This window comes from Neovison vison, chromosome 9 (assembly GCF_020171115.1).
Source record: "Neovison vison isolate M4711 chromosome 9, ASM_NN_V1, whole genome shotgun sequence".
NCBI classification, from domain to species: domain Eukaryota; kingdom Metazoa; phylum Chordata; class Mammalia; order Carnivora; family Mustelidae; genus Neogale; species Neogale vison.
In genome coordinates, this window is record NC_058099.1 from 87,009,728 (window position 1) to 87,027,247 (window position 17,520).

Below are 17,520 nucleotides of genomic sequence, written 5' to 3' on the forward strand. Positions count from 1 at the left end.
AATCTATTATCAGTCGAGGGAATGGCATTTATTAAAAGGACTTTTCTAGGGTGTCTGGGTGGCTCAGTCATTAAGCGTTTGCCTTTGGCTCAGGTCATGATCCCAGGATCCTGGGATCAAGCCCTGCATCAGGCTCCCTGCTCCTGGGGAAGCCTGCTTCTCCCTCTCCCACTTCCCCTGCTTGTGTTCCCTCTCTCGCTGTATCTCTTTCTGTCAAATAAATAAATAAAAAGTTTTTTTAATAAAGGATCTTTACAACTATATTTTTAAGTCCAGGTTTACATGGGTGGAATAAAGGAGGGGGTAGACATGAGAGACTTTAGGAAACAATTTTTTGTTTAACAATAGCTATTAGTCTGATAATTTCAGCAAGGGGTCAGATATGGTAGGTCATCACCAGCTTATTTTCTGTATTAAAATAGTCCCTCTCATTCTTCCCAGATTGTTTCTGTTATGCCGATTTTGGATTCCACTGTGGCCTAACCCAGGGCTGAAAACGTAATGCCAGTTCTCATTTATCTCCCATGCTGGTGAAGAGTGGACAGGTAAGGGAACAAACTCAATGTGAGGTCAGCATCAAATGATTCTTGCTAGCTTTCTTAGAGAAGCTTGTTATAAGGGTGTGAAGTTAGGTTTCAGTGCCATCTGTATACCTTTGTGGGAAGTTTAGTAGTGGGAATTGTGATTGTGTTTGTTATCATAAATGTTAATGTCTTATTAAGCAAAACAAACAAACAAAACCTAACCCTTGCCCTGGCCATGAACACAAATCACAGTTTTATCAACTAAGTGTATTCATGTTTACCCTTATGTTTGCCAGTGAAGTGATAATTAATTTTTATTTGGGAGCTGACTATTTGCCAAGTTTTCCTATGAGTTTTACATGTGTTAATTTATTTAATTTTTGTAAAAGTGATCTCCATTTTATAGTTAAGAAAAGAAATTTGAAAGATGAAGTAAATTCCCCGCTGGTCAAGGGTAAAAACAGAATTGAACTGAACTCAGGCAGTATCGCTCTGGAACTCAGCAGCCAGCCAGGGCTTTATTCTGGTTTCTGAAATGTGATAGCTGAAATGCTGTTATAAATTTGTGACATTATGGAATTATCTGAATAAACAGTAATGCCAACTGCAAAATGATGGTATTTGCCCTGAATGTTGTATGCGTTTGTTTAATTATTCATGTATTCAAAGAAAAAAGAAGAAAAACATGCATCTCATAGCAGTTGCTGGAGATGTAAAGTTGAGTAAGACATAAACCCTTCTTTAAAAAAGGGTCCTAAGGGAGAAAAGAGAAATGAAATGAGTATTTGCCACATAACTATATATTTTAGTGTAATGCTGTAGATATTCACAGGATCCTTGAAAACAGAACTTTTGGTCATCGATTTCATTCTGAGCGGAGCCAGAAAGAGAAAGAGTTCTCAGAGAAAAAGTTTCCTAGGGTAGCTGGTGCTTAAGCCTAATTTTAAAGAATGCAGTATAAAGGGATAGAATTTTGGGTGTGGTGCTGTTGATTTGATTTAAATACTTTTCTTTAGGAAATAGGGAGCTAGTGGTATTGGCTATCCTAAGAAAAGGTAAAATTGTTAAAGGGAGTAGAACCTCAGTGTATCCATAGCTTGGCACAAAATGCCTATATGCTATTTAGTGGAAATCAGGTGAATTCATAACAGTGCTAAATTTCTACTGTAAATAATTGCACACTGATGAGAAGTTTATACAGTGGATACATAGTGGACACTTGGTATTTTGAATTTCAGGTTAGAGTCATTTATTCAGCACAACGGAAAAGGCATGGGGTGCCTCGGTGGCTCAGTTGGCTAAGCAACGTCTGCCTTTTGTTTGCTTGGGTCATGATCCCGGGGTCCTGGGATTGAGCCCTGCATCAGGCTCCCTGCTTAGCCCAAAGCCGCCTTCTCCCTCTCCCTCTGCCTGCCACTCCCCCTGCTTGTGTGTGCGTGCTTTCTGTCAAATAAATAAATAAAATCTTAATTTAAAAAAAAGGGCATAAACCGTTTGTGGTTCAAATCATGACTGTGCTGTTTATTAGCTAGTGAACTTGGGAGAGTTGTTTTACCTTCAGAAACATCACTTTTTTCACCTATAATATGGGGAATAATGGGACAAAATGACTACCTTTCTGTGTCATTGTGAGTTTTTTTTTGAGGAAATACTTGACAAAGGGTGAGCTATGTGTTTAACACATAAAGGTTCTCAGAAGTGATCATGTTTGTTATTAATACGTTAAACATTTGTGTAATATCTACTGTCAAGTCACTGTGTCTGGTGTTTGCTCTGTCGAGCACAAACAGGGCACGCCTGAGCTGCCGCATTCAGGCTCTCAGGACAATCTGTTAACATTCTGGGAGTGAGTTGTTAAACACAACCATCCTTGAAATCAGCCGCACATGCTACCTTTCAGGGCTTCCTTTCTCCAGAGAGCCTGGTGATCATGCCCGAGCCAGATTTTAAAGGGTTAAATGTGAAGGTGAAATTGAGGGAGGAGTCTTGATGATGAGATTCCAGTTAGTTGGACATAGAAATAGCAGTGGACATAAACAAGATTAAAACATATCTCTTTGCTTACCTGTATATAAGTGAATATCTTTCCCCCTTTATTTTATTAATTTTTATCTATTCTGGGCTCAAAACAAACTATCTGGTATTTTTCCATTTCACCCAGAATAAAAGTCAACATTCAGGCGTCTACAAGACTCTTAAAACTTGTTCCCTTGTAACTTCTCTGCTATTATCTCCTGCTATTCCTTATTGCTTCTGACACTACTCCTGTTAAGCACAGAAGTTGTTCCCACCCATCTGGCTTATCCTTTTCCTGGAAAACCTTTCCTCCAGATGTGTGCGGTGGTTTCTTTCTCCCATCTTCAGGTGTTTGCTCAAATGTGACCTATCCTTACTACTTTGTTTAAAAATCACACCCCTCCTCCCCCATTCCAGAATTTAGAATCCCCTTTCTACTGCTATATTCTTTCATAAGACTTTTCATCTTCAAACATAATATATGATTTATTGATTTGTGGTTTCTTTCTTCCCCAGTAGAAAGTAGGAGCTATGAGGGCAGGGATTTTTGTATGCTTATTTACTATTCTATTATAGGCATCTAAAAAGTGCTTAAACATAATAATTGTGCAAAAAATTTTATTGACTCAATGAACGTTGGATAAAATAAACAAAAATAAATGTATATGTGTATGTTTTATATATATATATTTATATATAGTGCAGGGCAAGAGTTTTGATGACTTGTGATGAGTCTTATTATTTTTTAAAAAGACTTTATTTATTTATTTGTCAGAGAGAGAGAGCACAAAAGCAGGGAAACTGCAGGCAGAGGGAGAAGCAGGCTGCTCTCTTGGGCAAGGAGCATGGAGCCCAACATGGGACTTGATCCCAGGACCTTGGGATTATGTCCTGAACTGAAGGCAGACACTTAACTGACTGAGTCACCCAGGTATCCCTCCGATGGGTTTTAACTCAAGGATTTAGAATTGCCCAATTCTGTTCTATAAGTAACCTCCCATCAAGGTAGCTATATACAAAAATGGGAATGAGAATACCTAGTATTGTTGAAATAGGTTTAAAGCATGTAGATTAACTTCAAGTCTCAACCTCCTTCCTCTAAACCCATAACCAAACCCTTGTTGTTGAACTGTAGGGTATAGGAACTTGAACCAAGAACAAGCATATGTTAGTGAGAGGGAGTATACACCGAATAGAAGGAACACAGAACTGGGGTACTCAATCTTCAAGATGGCCCCTAATGATACTTTCCTTCTGGGATTTTTAACATTGGATAGTTTCCTCCCACATTGTACCAAGTTTAATTTGTGTAACCAGTAAATCTAGCAGAAGTGAGACACTTCCAAGATTAAATTGTAGGAGACACTGTGTTCCCATTTTGGTCTCACTCTATCTTAGATCACTTTGGAGAAACCACTTGTTGACTAGGCCTCTGGAGAGACCCATATGAATAGGAACTGAGGCTTCTGGCAATAGGCATATGAGAGGGCCTGGAAGTGGACCCCCCCCCTTCAGTTTTGTCCTACATCTTGATTGTGCTCTCATGAGAGACTTCGAACTGTAACCACTCATCTAAGCTACAACTAGATTCCTGGCTCGCAGAAACTGCATGAGATGATAAAAATTCATTGTTTTAAGCTGCCAAGTTTTGAGAGATTTGTTACATCACAGTATATATCTAATGAAAGCACCATTTTCATATCAACAACAGGAACAGACAGAAAAGAAGGTCCAATGAATGTTCTAAATTTTACCACTTCAATGATCATTTCTTCCTATTGGAGAGACTGCTAAAAGGTGGAAGATACCTTCCTTGTTCCCTGTAGATATCAGGCATATAGATTTGTCATTCTTGGGGCACCTGGGTGGCTCAGTCAGTTAAGCATCTGCCTTCGGCTCAGGTCATGACTCAGGGTCCTGGGATCAAGCCCCATATCAGTCTCCCTGCTCAGCGGGGAGTCTGCTTCTCCCTCTCCCTCTGCCCCTGCACAGTCTCCAACCCCCCATCCCCCACCCCGCACTCATGCGCTCTTGCGTGTACTTTTTCTATCCCAAATAAATAAATAAAATCTTAAAAAAAAAATTGTCACTCTTATTCATTTCAGGTACTATAGACTATAGTACCTCAGAGGCAAAGGTTATCTTCCCCCTCCTCCTTTCCTTTAATGTGTTGTATGGTTCAAATAGCTTTGGTAAGATGAACTCTTTAAATATATTTTGCATGAATGAAGTTGTCAGTTAGTGTTAGGTAATCAGTCTTTTAGTCATACTCAGGACTAAGGGAGTGGGCAATATTAGAGACTTCTTGTTGGTGTATTTATTACATGCATAAGAATTCAAATGAAAGTAGAGATACCACCACACAGTCTACTGCCCATTACCTAAAGTAGCAGAGGGGAGTGTAATCACAGATAATATAAAATATCAGCTAATTTGTCTGGGATGAACTTCTCTGCCAGAGTTGAAGCTGAGCCTCTGAATAAAAAATTTCAAATATTATGAATCAGAGCACTAGAAAACAGTCCCTAGGAGATATCCACGATGAAGTTAATGAATCTGGATGGTTTCTTCTACTTTTGATGACTTTTTCTTCATCATTGGGTGAGAATGGACAATATTGAGATTGCTGAAAATTGAGACAGAATAGTCCTAACTGAGCAGATACCAGTGATCTCAGTGGGAGAAGGAAAAAGTTCCCTAGAGAAAACAAAGTGAAGAAAATTAGGGTATTGGACTGGAGAATGTTGCAGATGGTAAAGGCAGTAAACTTTTTGATTTTGAATTTGTCTCCTATCACCCTCAAGAGTTTTCTGATAATCTACAATTGATCCCAGTCCCAATAAATTTGACAGCATTCATTTAAATATGCAAATTTTTACTTCAATTTTATTCCTCATCTGGGATTTCAATGTGAAGAAGGAATAAAAAATACAAGTACGAGGATGACAGAGAAATATAGTTTAAGTGGGTAATAGCTATAGGGTTTCTGTTTGACAAAATCCATCTTACTATTTCAGTAGATGTTTTACTGATGGAGGTTTTACCTTGATTTTATTATTAAACTTTCTTGGAATTAACATATATTTTTCTATGTCTGTCAATCAGTTTAAACTGTGTTCCAGGATAGAATATGAAACAACATGAAAGTTGAGAAGTTTGCTTTCTAAACTAACCTCCCCCACCACCCCCGCCCAGATAAGCCACCTCCACGGGATAATATTCCCCATCTGTGACAGACTGTGCTTTGGTGACAATAACTTTTCCTGCCTCAGAACAACAATTCTCATAAATTGTATAAAATTATCCTTCCGTGGCAGAGTCTTCAAAGTGACCACCACTCCCTATGGCAGACTGCTCGTTTTGACAGCAATGATATTTCCATCGTTTGGAAATAGCAATAGTAACCATGTCAAAAACCTAGGATCAGTTTAATGAAGGTTCTCCTACCTTGGGCATTTTTCCTCTGCATCCCTGGATATTGTAATATAGGAAACTTAAATGCAGTGTTTACTATTTTCTCTTGAAATGCTGACACCATGCTTGTGCAGGCCATTAACTGTTATGAAGAGGACCAGAGGGCAGTTGGGTTTATCTGAATCTACCAGATAATCTTGCTCTGAGATCCTGTAGCACAGAGATTATGGCAGGACTATAACTCTGATCATAGATTGTCAGAGAAGAGATAAGCGCATGTCTCAAATCAATCCGGCATAAGTCATTTTATTACAGATTCTCCAAAGGCAACAAAAGTCCTTGACTTATCCAAGTTGATAGTTCCAATTTTAGGATTGTCCATGGGAGCAGACATAACAGAATTCTTTGGTTATGATATGGAGCTAGGGATCATAGTCAGGGTGATAATGTAATACAAACAATAAAGGTAGCATGTTGTTAATATGGAGAAGCCAAATAAAGAGAAGGAAGAAAGATGGTATTAAAGAAAGCATGTACCACACACACACACATTTGTATAAAAGCATGTTTGTATTTGTACATATATAAAAAGGTCACATATATTTCTTTTTTTTTTTAAGATGTTATTGATTTGACAGAGAGAGAGATCATAAGTAGGCAGAGAGGCAGGCAGAGAGAGAGAGGGAAGCAGGCTCCCTGTTGAGCAGAGAGCCTGAAGTGGGGCTTGAGCCCAGGGCCCTGAGATCATGACCTGAGCTGAAGGGAGAGGCTTAACCCACTGAGCCACCCAGGCACCCTGGTAACATGCACTTCTACATATATATCAGGGTCAACTTTTGCAAAACAGACTTAATTTTTTCCTGTTCATTGACTGCCTTTGTGCTCATTGGGTCAAATGGTCATTTGTGAATTTTGTGTTTAGTTGAGTCATAGGAAAGCATATCACATCTATGAATTTTATAAGATAGGATATGGGTTATCATGACATAAGATCTCAGTTTAGTTCTTTTCATGTAGATCCTGGAGTGTTAAATGTTCATTGATGTGCCTTGAAGGGCAGTGTGTGTGGATCTGTCAAGGATATTGGGGGAAGGGATGAGATCTGCAGTAACTAGTTCTGAGATTTGAGTCCTAATGTCTAGCAACATCTGCTCTGGTCTCTTAAAACAGTCACTGACGTCATTTGGAATTTTAAACTGTTTTGGGATAAACAATTTCAATGGAGAAGACACTTGTCATTCAGATCCTTCAATGAACAAGTTTTGCAAAAAAACCACCCGATTAAGATTAGCTTCCTCAAGAAGACTGACTTATGTGGAGAGAATAGAAAAATGCAAAAGCTTTTTCACAAGTAATACACACAACTTGGTACTTGTATGTTTACGAAACATTAATAAATTGGCATTTGGGCTTAGGTCCTAATCGCCTATAACTTTGGCTGAATAAATCAGCCACTTTGAGTCTGTTTAGCTCTTGAGTTGCTGGAAAAAAGTCCCGTTTGGGGATTTAGGAACCTGAGGAACAGCCTTGACCTGGATTTGTCTTCTGAAGTGAGGGGTATGCTCTCTTCTTGCCTGGGAAACCAGAAAGCTCTGTTATGTTTGGTCTCTTTAACTTCACCAGTGTCACAACATTTTTGTTAGTTTAAAGTGGTAGGAAAACTTTACAAAAAACAATTCATAGTGAAAGATATGATTTTATAATTCACAAAATCATTTCGTCAACTGTGAGGCAACAATATCCCTCTCAAAATCCCCCTCCCTTTTTTTTTTTTTAAATAAAATTAGAATTGTCATCATAAATATTATCACCTATAAGGCTTCGGAGATGCCATGTAGGTAACACTAGAGAAATATATCACCATGTCATGATATTTGGCTTATTTTCTGTTGAGGAAATATGTCTACACCAATGGTTTTTAAATCATGGTTTGTGAGTTTTAGAAATGCTGCAAAAACTCACTGGGGCTGTTTCTAGGGGAGGGAAGTGTTATGAGTTAAGTTTGGTTACTGCATTTGTCTGCATATCTATCCTGACTTCAAACTCTTTCCTTTGTTAGACACTTTTATACAAAACTGTTGTAAACTCTTATTTAACTAAAAAGTATTGGATTTTAAACACACATTCACATTTCATGGTCCCATAAGACCTATACGGATACTGAATCACATGGAAATACTGTGTGTTTTTAAGGTTAATTTCATTAAACTCTTCCTTTGAGTGGAAAGTGAAATGCATCACAGACATGCACAGACACAGACACACATGTACAATACAACCCGTACAACGCAATACACACATATTCATGTCATCCTTCACTTGTAAAGTGCACACAAATAAGAGATCTAAGAGGGGCACATGAGTGGCTTGGTCAGTTGAGTGGTTGACTCTTGGTTTTGGCTCAGGTCATGATCTCAGGGTCTTAGGATAGAGCCCCTCATCGGGCTCCATGGCAGCAGGGAGTTTGCTTGAGGATTCTCTGTCTCCCTCTTCCCCTGCCCCTCCCCTCAATGTGTGCACAGGAGCGTGCATGCTCTCTGTCTCAAATAAATAAATAAATCCTTAAAAAAGAGAAAGATCTAAGAACTTTATAGGTCTTTATATTTTTAACACTTAGTGTTCTGTGACCAGCAGGAAAGATAACATTTCAAAATATTTGGGGATTGCACATATTTAAAATCACTTTATATTTCTTTATTTTCTTTAAGATTTTATTTATTTACAGAGAGAGAGAGACAGCAAGAGATGGTATACAAGCAGGGGGAGCGGAAGAGGGAGAAGCAGCCTTCCCGCTAGGTAGGGAGCCCAATGTGGGGCTTGATCCCAGGGCCCTGAGATCATGACCTGAGCTGAAGGCAGACGCTTAATGACTGAGCTACCCAAGTGCCCCCCCAAATTACTTTATATTTCTTTATCACAGTATTCTTTCTTTTGCCATTTTATTTTGAAAATGCCATGTTTCTTTCCTTCCTTCCTTCCTTTTAAAAAAATTTTTTTTAAAATTTCCCTTTGGCAGTTAAATAATATCCTAAAATAAAAACTATGGGAATTTATAATAAAATTACTATTCATTTTTCCCATTTCCACTTCTTCAATAAAATTAGAGGAATGCCAGTGATTGCAATAATCTGATTGGGAATTTAAATGCAAAGAAAATTCTAAATTGTGGTTCCCACAGCAACTATAAAAAGACACTCAACATGACTGCATATTTATATTAAGATATAAAACTTAACAACTTCCCCAGTTATACAAATGCTATATAAAAACAAAGGGGTGGAATTATGGTTGCTATGGGAATCACAACTCTGAACCTACTGACTTTTGGAAGTTTAAATATACTGACATAGAATTTCACACTGAATATTACATAGGTACAGGAACATGCATGGGATTAGAGACAAACATGTGGCAAATGACATGAAATGAAATAATGAAAGAAAATGTCACTCTGGTGCCTAAATGTCTCCTATTTATGGATCAGTCCCTCTCATTCCGATAACATATCACCTCAGAGCAAAATATTCCTAGGTTGTGCTTTGTGAAGTGATGGTATATGGACTACTTATCTCTCCACTTTGGTGTGGTGGCTTAACTACTCTTAAATGTAAGGAGTGAGTATGAGCATTGCAAACATAGAGACCTCAGTATGAATCCCAGCATAGCAATTTACTAGCCAAGTCATTGTCCTTTACTAAAATCAATGTAATAATTCTTATTTTATAGTATTTTTATGAAACCCAAATGGGATAACATACACAAAACTGCTAGTCAAGACAGGCAATTAATACGTAGATTCCTGCCTTTCGAGACTCAACATATTTCACTAGGAGGTATTTCTTATTTCATGAATCTGTTTAATTAAATTAATCAATTGATTTTTTTGAGAATTGCTAGCTGTTGTCAGAAATTCTTTAAAAAAGGTAGTACTCACCTTCAACCTCATGAAAATAATATTGTAGTTAGATAATAAAATAAATATTTTTATAAAGTTTTTCATTTATAAAATACTTAAATATATGACTTTTAAGAAATGTGCAAAAAGAAGATTTGATTCTTTTCCTTGAGCTATACCTAATTCTCATTCTTTTACAATAAGCAGTAAGTTTCAGGAAAACAGAGGACAATGGTAATTACATAATTTCTTATTCAAAACAGTATTAAATAATAGTCATACACTGGCATTGGTTTTATCTTTCTGTTTAGGTAATTTCTTTTCTTCCCTAAAGGTCTCAGCAGTTCTATATTTCCTCTTTTCTTGAGTAGAGGTGGAGAAGAGGCTTTTCCCCAGAACTAGGAGACTGTTCCAGAGAGGAGAGCTATTAAATCATTTATTATTACTATTCTTATTATTGTCTCATTCTCTGTAGAGAAATGCAAGTGATGTTATGATCCAGTCATAACTTCAGTAATGCATGGAGGTAGTCTCAAGGGTGTTTTCTTCTCTTCATTTCTTATCAGGGCCACAGCATCTTGGACAGAGCTGTCTTGCAGAGAGAATTTTAAAAAAAATTAAATCTTATATGTACGTTATAATGACTATACCATCTCTTCTGAAAAGACAAATCAAATCATAGTGTTACATACATAATATTTTGGTTTATTGGTTCAAATTATTCTTCCTGGTGTTTTAGTGACATTAGTAAAGGTACAAGCCTATACCCTGGAATTTAACAAAGTGTCTTCTAAATACCTACTTTGTTGAATACTAGATGCTCATGATAGTTTTGAGGAAAACTAAGGAACAGAGGATATTAAGATAATATCCCCTAGGTCAGGGTTTCTCAAATTTTGACAGCAAACCATAGTAGGAAATGCATTTTATATTATGACCCCACATACACAAACATATCCTCATACCAACGCACAACTGAAATAGAGGTTTCCCAGAGCAACTCACGTTTGCCACACATGATGTACTGGAATCTGTTCTTTCAAAAAAAAATTCTAGTTGCAATCCACTAAATTGATTTTATGACCCACTAACTGCCTTCTATTCCTAGTTTGGAAAAACCTAGAGCACATTTTGAAAATTTAGATAAACCAAATTCTCTAAATGACATCCATCCATCCGTCCATCCGTGCATCCATCCATCCATCATCTATCTGTCATCTGTCTATTGATTTATTTATTTGGAGGATATATGACCTTGAGCAAAGTTACTTATTTTTTCTGTGCCTTAGTTTATTTTTAACATGGGGAAATACTAATACCTTCTCATAAGTTGCACATGAGTTAATGTGAAATTCTTTGCATAGTGCCTGTGTTATACAGAGTTAATTATTAGCCTTACTGTTACTAACAAACATGGAATGCTCACAGTGTGCCCTGTGATTGTCATGGGAGCTAAGATGAATAGAATAAATTCTGCCTTCAGGAGCTGACGATATATTGTGGGGTAGGGATTGGAAAGTAAATAATTCTGACATATGGCATGAGTTTTATGGTAGATGATATATGATCAATTTACTGTGGTAACTGCTACCTCCCCAGAAGACACACTCATACACCTTGGTTGCTTGGATTCTTTTTGAAAGTTCCTTAATCTTCAAGTGTATTAGGGTTTCCAAGGAGGCGTACTTGTGAATTCCTGCATTTGTTAAGGTTTCCCATCTCTGCTGTTCTTCCAGGGCCACATCGCTGCTCTGGCTTCTGCTTACACAAGTGTTACGCTCCACCAAACCCTGTCCTGCTCTCTGTCACTTCCTTCTGAGCCATCTCTACCTGCCACTGCTGCCACCCTGATGCTCAGCTCAGCTCCTCTTCCATTCCAGCGGTGGGACAGCCTCCTAGAGCAAGTCACTCATGCCTGACATTCACCGCAGCCCCTGCTGCTCTTGGAGTGCTGGACGGTCTTTCTGAAGCAGCTCCCCTGCTGTATCTTATGAAGGACCCACCAGGGTTACTGGCGCATTGAGTCATTCCAGAAGTTTGTGTCTAGCACTTCTGAGTTTTCTCCAAAGCTGTTTCCTTCCAAGGTGCTGATGTGCCTTTGAGCGTTACCCAGAACACTTGATTCTTCCTGATTCTCAGCTTCTTTTGCTAGGAGTGCTCATCATGCCAGATCCCGTATTCCCTTATGGCACATTTTTTCTCAGAGACTCAATAGTGTCCTCAGGCAATTTGGCTTCTGAATGACTCCTTCAATTTTCCAGGCATTTATAAATATATCTGAATCCCAAGTGTGATGTTATGTGAGTCACTTTCCAAAAGAACTTTTAAACCCAGTGATATGCCGGCAAATGTTTAATAACCAGCGAGCTAAAGGTTGGGTAGGAGTACTGGGGAGGACCTGATTTGTGGTATTTGCTTTTTCCATGGTGTAAATCCTTGCATTGTGGCCAGTTTCAAGGTACCAGTGTATAGGTGGAATTGGGAAGTGATGCCTACATTCAGCTCTCTCGGACTGAAATGAGTTAGCTCCAGGACACCACTACTGATAACCTGTGTTGAACCATGAATGTAAACAGATATCTGGGTGACTGAGGTGTTGTAATACTCCATGAGCCAAATATATCTGAATCTAGCCAGGTCACTGTTGCACACACGTGTGTACATACACATATACATCCACTGACAGGCACATGCATAAGGACACATGGCAGTAAGGAAGAACTGAGTCACTGACATAGTAAATAAGTTGGATTTTTCCTCTGCTGAGGTCCTTCAGCACTCTGTAGGTATGTCTGTTACAATCCTTCATATCATATCACATTAATTTGTTGCTATGTATTCCTTCCCAGCTGGATTTTCTTTCATATTTTAGCATGTAAGTAACATGTTTTTATATAATTCACAACTTTATATTTTCTCATTTAAAGTATATAATGGTTTTAGTAGTTCATAGAGTTACACAACTAACATTGTAGTAAATTTAATATTTTTGTCAGCCCCCCCAAAACTCTGTACTCATTAGCAGTTACTCTGTGTTGTCATTTACTGTCCTCCCCCCAAGTCCTAATCAATCATTAATTTACTTGCTGTCTCTAGAGATGTACCTCTTCTGGACATTGCATATAAATGGGATCATTCAATATATGGTCTTGTGTAATGAGCTTCTTTTAATTTCTGTGTGGGCAAGTATTTCCATTTCCTTGGGGTATTTTCCCAGGAGTGGAATTACTGGGTCATATGGTAACTGTGGTTTTTGTGTGTGTTTTTTTGTTTTATTTTGTTTTGTTTTTTAAGATTTTCTTTATTTGACAGAGAGAGACACAGGGAGAGAGGGAACACAAGCAGGGTGAGAGGGAGAGGGAGAGGCAGGTTTCCCACCAAGCAAGGAGCCCAATGAGGGGCTGGATTCCAGGACCCTGAGATCATGACCTCAGCAGAAGGCAGATGCTTAAAGACTGAGCCACCCAGGCACCCCTATGGTAACTCTGTTTCAGCATTTTCAGAAACTGTCAAACGTTTTAAGCATCTGTAGCATTCCTACCTGCAATGTATGAAGATTCCAGTTCCCCATATCCTTACCACCACTTGTTACTATCTTTCTTTGGTTATAGTCAGCCTAGTGGGTTCAAAGAGGCATCTCGTCATATTTTCCTAATAGCTACTATTGACCATCTTTTCATGTGGCCTATTTGTATATCTTTGGAGAAATTTCTATTCAGATCTTTTGCTCATTTTAAAAATTGAGTTGTTTTTATAGATTCTGGAAACCAGTCTCTTATCAGATACATAATTTGCACATATTTTCTAGATTCTAGTGGGTCTTCCTTTCACTTTCTTAATAGTGTCACTTTCAGACACAAAAGTTTTAATTTTAATGGAGTCTAATTTATCTTTTTTTTTTTCTTTTGTTGTGTGTGCTTTTTGGTGTAGTATTTAAATTAACAAAGCTTTACCAAGCCCAAGAAAGAGATTTATTTCTATGTTTTCTTATAAAAGTTGTATAGTTTTACCTTTTCCATTTAGCTCTATGATCCATTTTGTGTGTATTCAGTTTTTGTCTTCATGTAAAGAGGAGTGTGTTTTCTCGAAATCACAGATTCCATGGTGAAATTCCAGGATGAAGAACTTGGCTTTACTCTTAAAGAAAATGAAGCACATTCTCCCCTCTCTATGCAAATTAACCACTGATTTTCCATTAAAAATGTCTAAAAAAAAATCAGCCACTGTGGAATTTATTTTGGTTATTGCACATTTTCTTTCTTTCAGTGTCTATCAATCAAAATTCTCCTGCCATCAAAGCTTCAGTGTTTTCATGTTTCACTAGCAGGCCTTACTTGCGTAATGGACCCAGAACTGAAGAAGTATTTTTACCTTTTTGACAAGTAATTAAATATCTAACAATGTTCTGGATCAAACAGTTTATACTGAATTGGTAATCTGAATTTTAGCTACAATTATACATATAAACAGTTTCTTTTTTCCCCAAAGGTTGTAAATATCTCTATAAAAATAGATGGCAGGAAAGTGGAGAGGGGAGGGCAAACCCCCCCAACTCCAAGAAAAAAAAATTCTATTGAAGTTAAAATTAAAAGGAGGTGTTTGATATGATAAATAATGATGAGATAATGGGTTTCTGTGGGATATGGAAATAGAATCCACACGAGAATGAGGACCTCAGCTAGAGCTGGTAGGTCGATCGGCCATGAACTGAAAGTTTGGCTTACCTTTTCTACTTTTTCACAAACATGACTGGCATTTGACAAGATTATCTGTAAGTCTTCTTGTATGCATGGATTTCTCAGAAGTGACAGGTCATCTGGGAGCCTAAAGGTAATATTATACAGCTTAAATTGTAGCTGATCATATTTATATATTTTCCGCAGTAGTTCTGTGTGAATCTTCTAGGCCAGGTGATGAGATGCTATCAGAAGAGAAACCAGTCCTCTATTTAAAACATAGATATGGCTGCCTGGCTGGAGTCTTTTTAAGGGGGCTGTGCTGAGCATAGCAGGTTGTTCATGCTGGAGAGGAGTGGGTCTTACCACAAATGTAGAAATCATAAGTTGATTAAATTTCACAACATTGCTGTGTTGTGCCTTTTAAGGGGCAGTGGCACAGAGACCCTTGTCATACTAATGAGGATTCCAACCTGACTGATCTGACCTAATCATTAGGAGATAATAAAGATCTATCCCTTAAATTACTGGATAACTTTGATGATTGCTCAGTAGCATGCAGACTAAAGCAGAGCCCAGCATGGATTTTGCCATTTATTTAATCTATTTTAGACCAAAATGTGCCAGAGAGAGTACAGAAGACATTAAACTCTTTAGACTTACCAAGCTATAAATATTTGTCAAATATGGCTTAATTTTTAAGCCACCCTTTCCTTTTAACTTCTAAAATTATTTTTTGTAATTTTTTTCTCGTGCATTGTAACTTTAACACATGATGTTTAAAAGAAAAAAGCAGGTGACGAACCATCAATTTAGTAGGTTCCTACCTTGGAATGTTTTATAATTAAATCATAACACTACTTCAGAACAGATAACTAAATCTTTAAAGTGGGAAAATACATAGATTTTTAAATTTAGGGAATGTGTTAATCTATTGCATTGATTTTATCCTCATCTCAATTAAATTAATTCTCTCTGTCACCATTTATCATGTCAGAAGTTTGCTCCTGTGCTATAGCCATATGAGTTATTCCTGCAAAACCATGTCAGAATAATTCACACTTGCTTCTTCTTTAATAATTTCCTTTGCAAGTTAGCAAGACTCATAAGAAAAATTCCAATCTATTATATTTTATTTGCACTGAATATTAACACAATGTATTAAATATAATGTAGAAATTTAGCTGCACGAATTTTTGCCTTGATTTTAAAAAATATTTGTTTACTGAAATGTGATATATATGTAATGAATGTGCGTAAATCAAAAACTCAATAAATTATCACAATGTGAATACAGTGAATAAAACCATTTCCAGGTCAAACAGTGAGGTTATTACTGAAACCTAGAAGCCATTCTGGTGATCATTTCAATCGTAGCCTCTCCCACTTTTGCCCAAGAAAATCACCGTCTCAGCTTCTAGAACTGTAGTTTAATTTGCTTCTGAACTCTATACAAGTGAAATCATACAGTAGTATGCATTGTTTTGTACAGGATTTCTTTCATCCCATGTAATATATTTATAAAACTCATTCATAGTTTTGTCTGTAGTTAGTTCATTCTAATTGCTATAGAGTATTGTATGAATATGTTATACTTTATTTATACTTATGCTTTGATGGTTATAGGAGATGTTTCCAGTTTTGAATATTCTTGAATATTTTGGTGCACATGTACACATTTTTTTTTTTGGTATTTATCTAGACATGACATTGTCAGGCCATGGTGTTTGCATATGTTCAGCTCTACCAGATACTGCCAACTATTTTCCAAAGTTGTTATACCAATTTATACTTCCTCCAGTCTTTTCATTGATTTAACAGATAACATTAGCAATTTGAAATTAAAATGTTATTAACTAATTTTTAAGATGAGCTGCTACTTTCCACAATAAATCATTAGGTAGAAAATTTTTATAGGTTAAAGAAAATTAAAATTTTTTTTAGAAAGTTAAATTTTTTTTTAAGATTTTATTCATTTATTTGACAGAGATCACAAGTAGGCAGAGAGGCAGGCAGAGAGAAAGAGGGGGAAGCAGTCTCCCCACTGAGCAGAGAGCCTGATGTGGAGCTCGATTCTAGGACCCTGAGATCATGACCTGAGCCCAAGGCAGAGGCTTTAACCCACTGAACCACCTAGGCTCCCCTAGAAAGTTAAATTTTTGAAATAATGTACACCTGAGAATCTCAACAGATGGGTGAACAATAAGATGGATTTATGATTCTGTCTCTCTAATCTTGAAAGTCAATTGAGGCCTAACACAGTTGGGAATCTATAGATCTTTTTATTTTTTTATTGTCTTTAAACTTGTCCCCTTAGTTGAAAGGTTATTAGCAGTAATCATATCTCATAAGGTTATTGGGATGAGTAAATGAGACAGTACATCAGATGTTTGGCACATAGTGCTAAATAAATGTTATTATTTATCAATAATGTGTAAACTTAGTTCTTTGTATGTGGTTTTATTACCTAAACTCTAATTAGTATAGAATAACCAATTTAAGTTATATGATGGTAAGAAAAGGGAAAAACATTAGCACTCCCTGAACCACTTGCTACGGGTATTGTTTAATATTGCTACATGTGAAAGAGCACGGTGCCTTTATTTCATACCTTAACTAGAGAGCAGTTCTCTTCACTGCCGGAAGTAGGTTCTTTCTCTCTCTATCCCCTTCTTTGTCTCGTCGGGGCTGCATTATGACCTTTATGGACTTCATCCACTATTGCCTGCATACGTCGCTTCCTCCACTAAAAATTAATTAGTAAAAAGAGTATGATGGTATCAGTATAAAGATAAATATATTTAATATTATTTTATAATTTTTTAAGCTGAAGTTTCATTTCCCCCTTGATTTTATAAGAAATTAAAAAATTTCTTGGACTATGTATTGTGGGTTAGCGGTGCTGTGCTTGCTGTGCCCGGTATAAGTTTATTCTGCTCTTTCTTTTCCTCTCATTGTCTCTGTCACTTCAGATTTATGGCAGAGCATTCTTCTC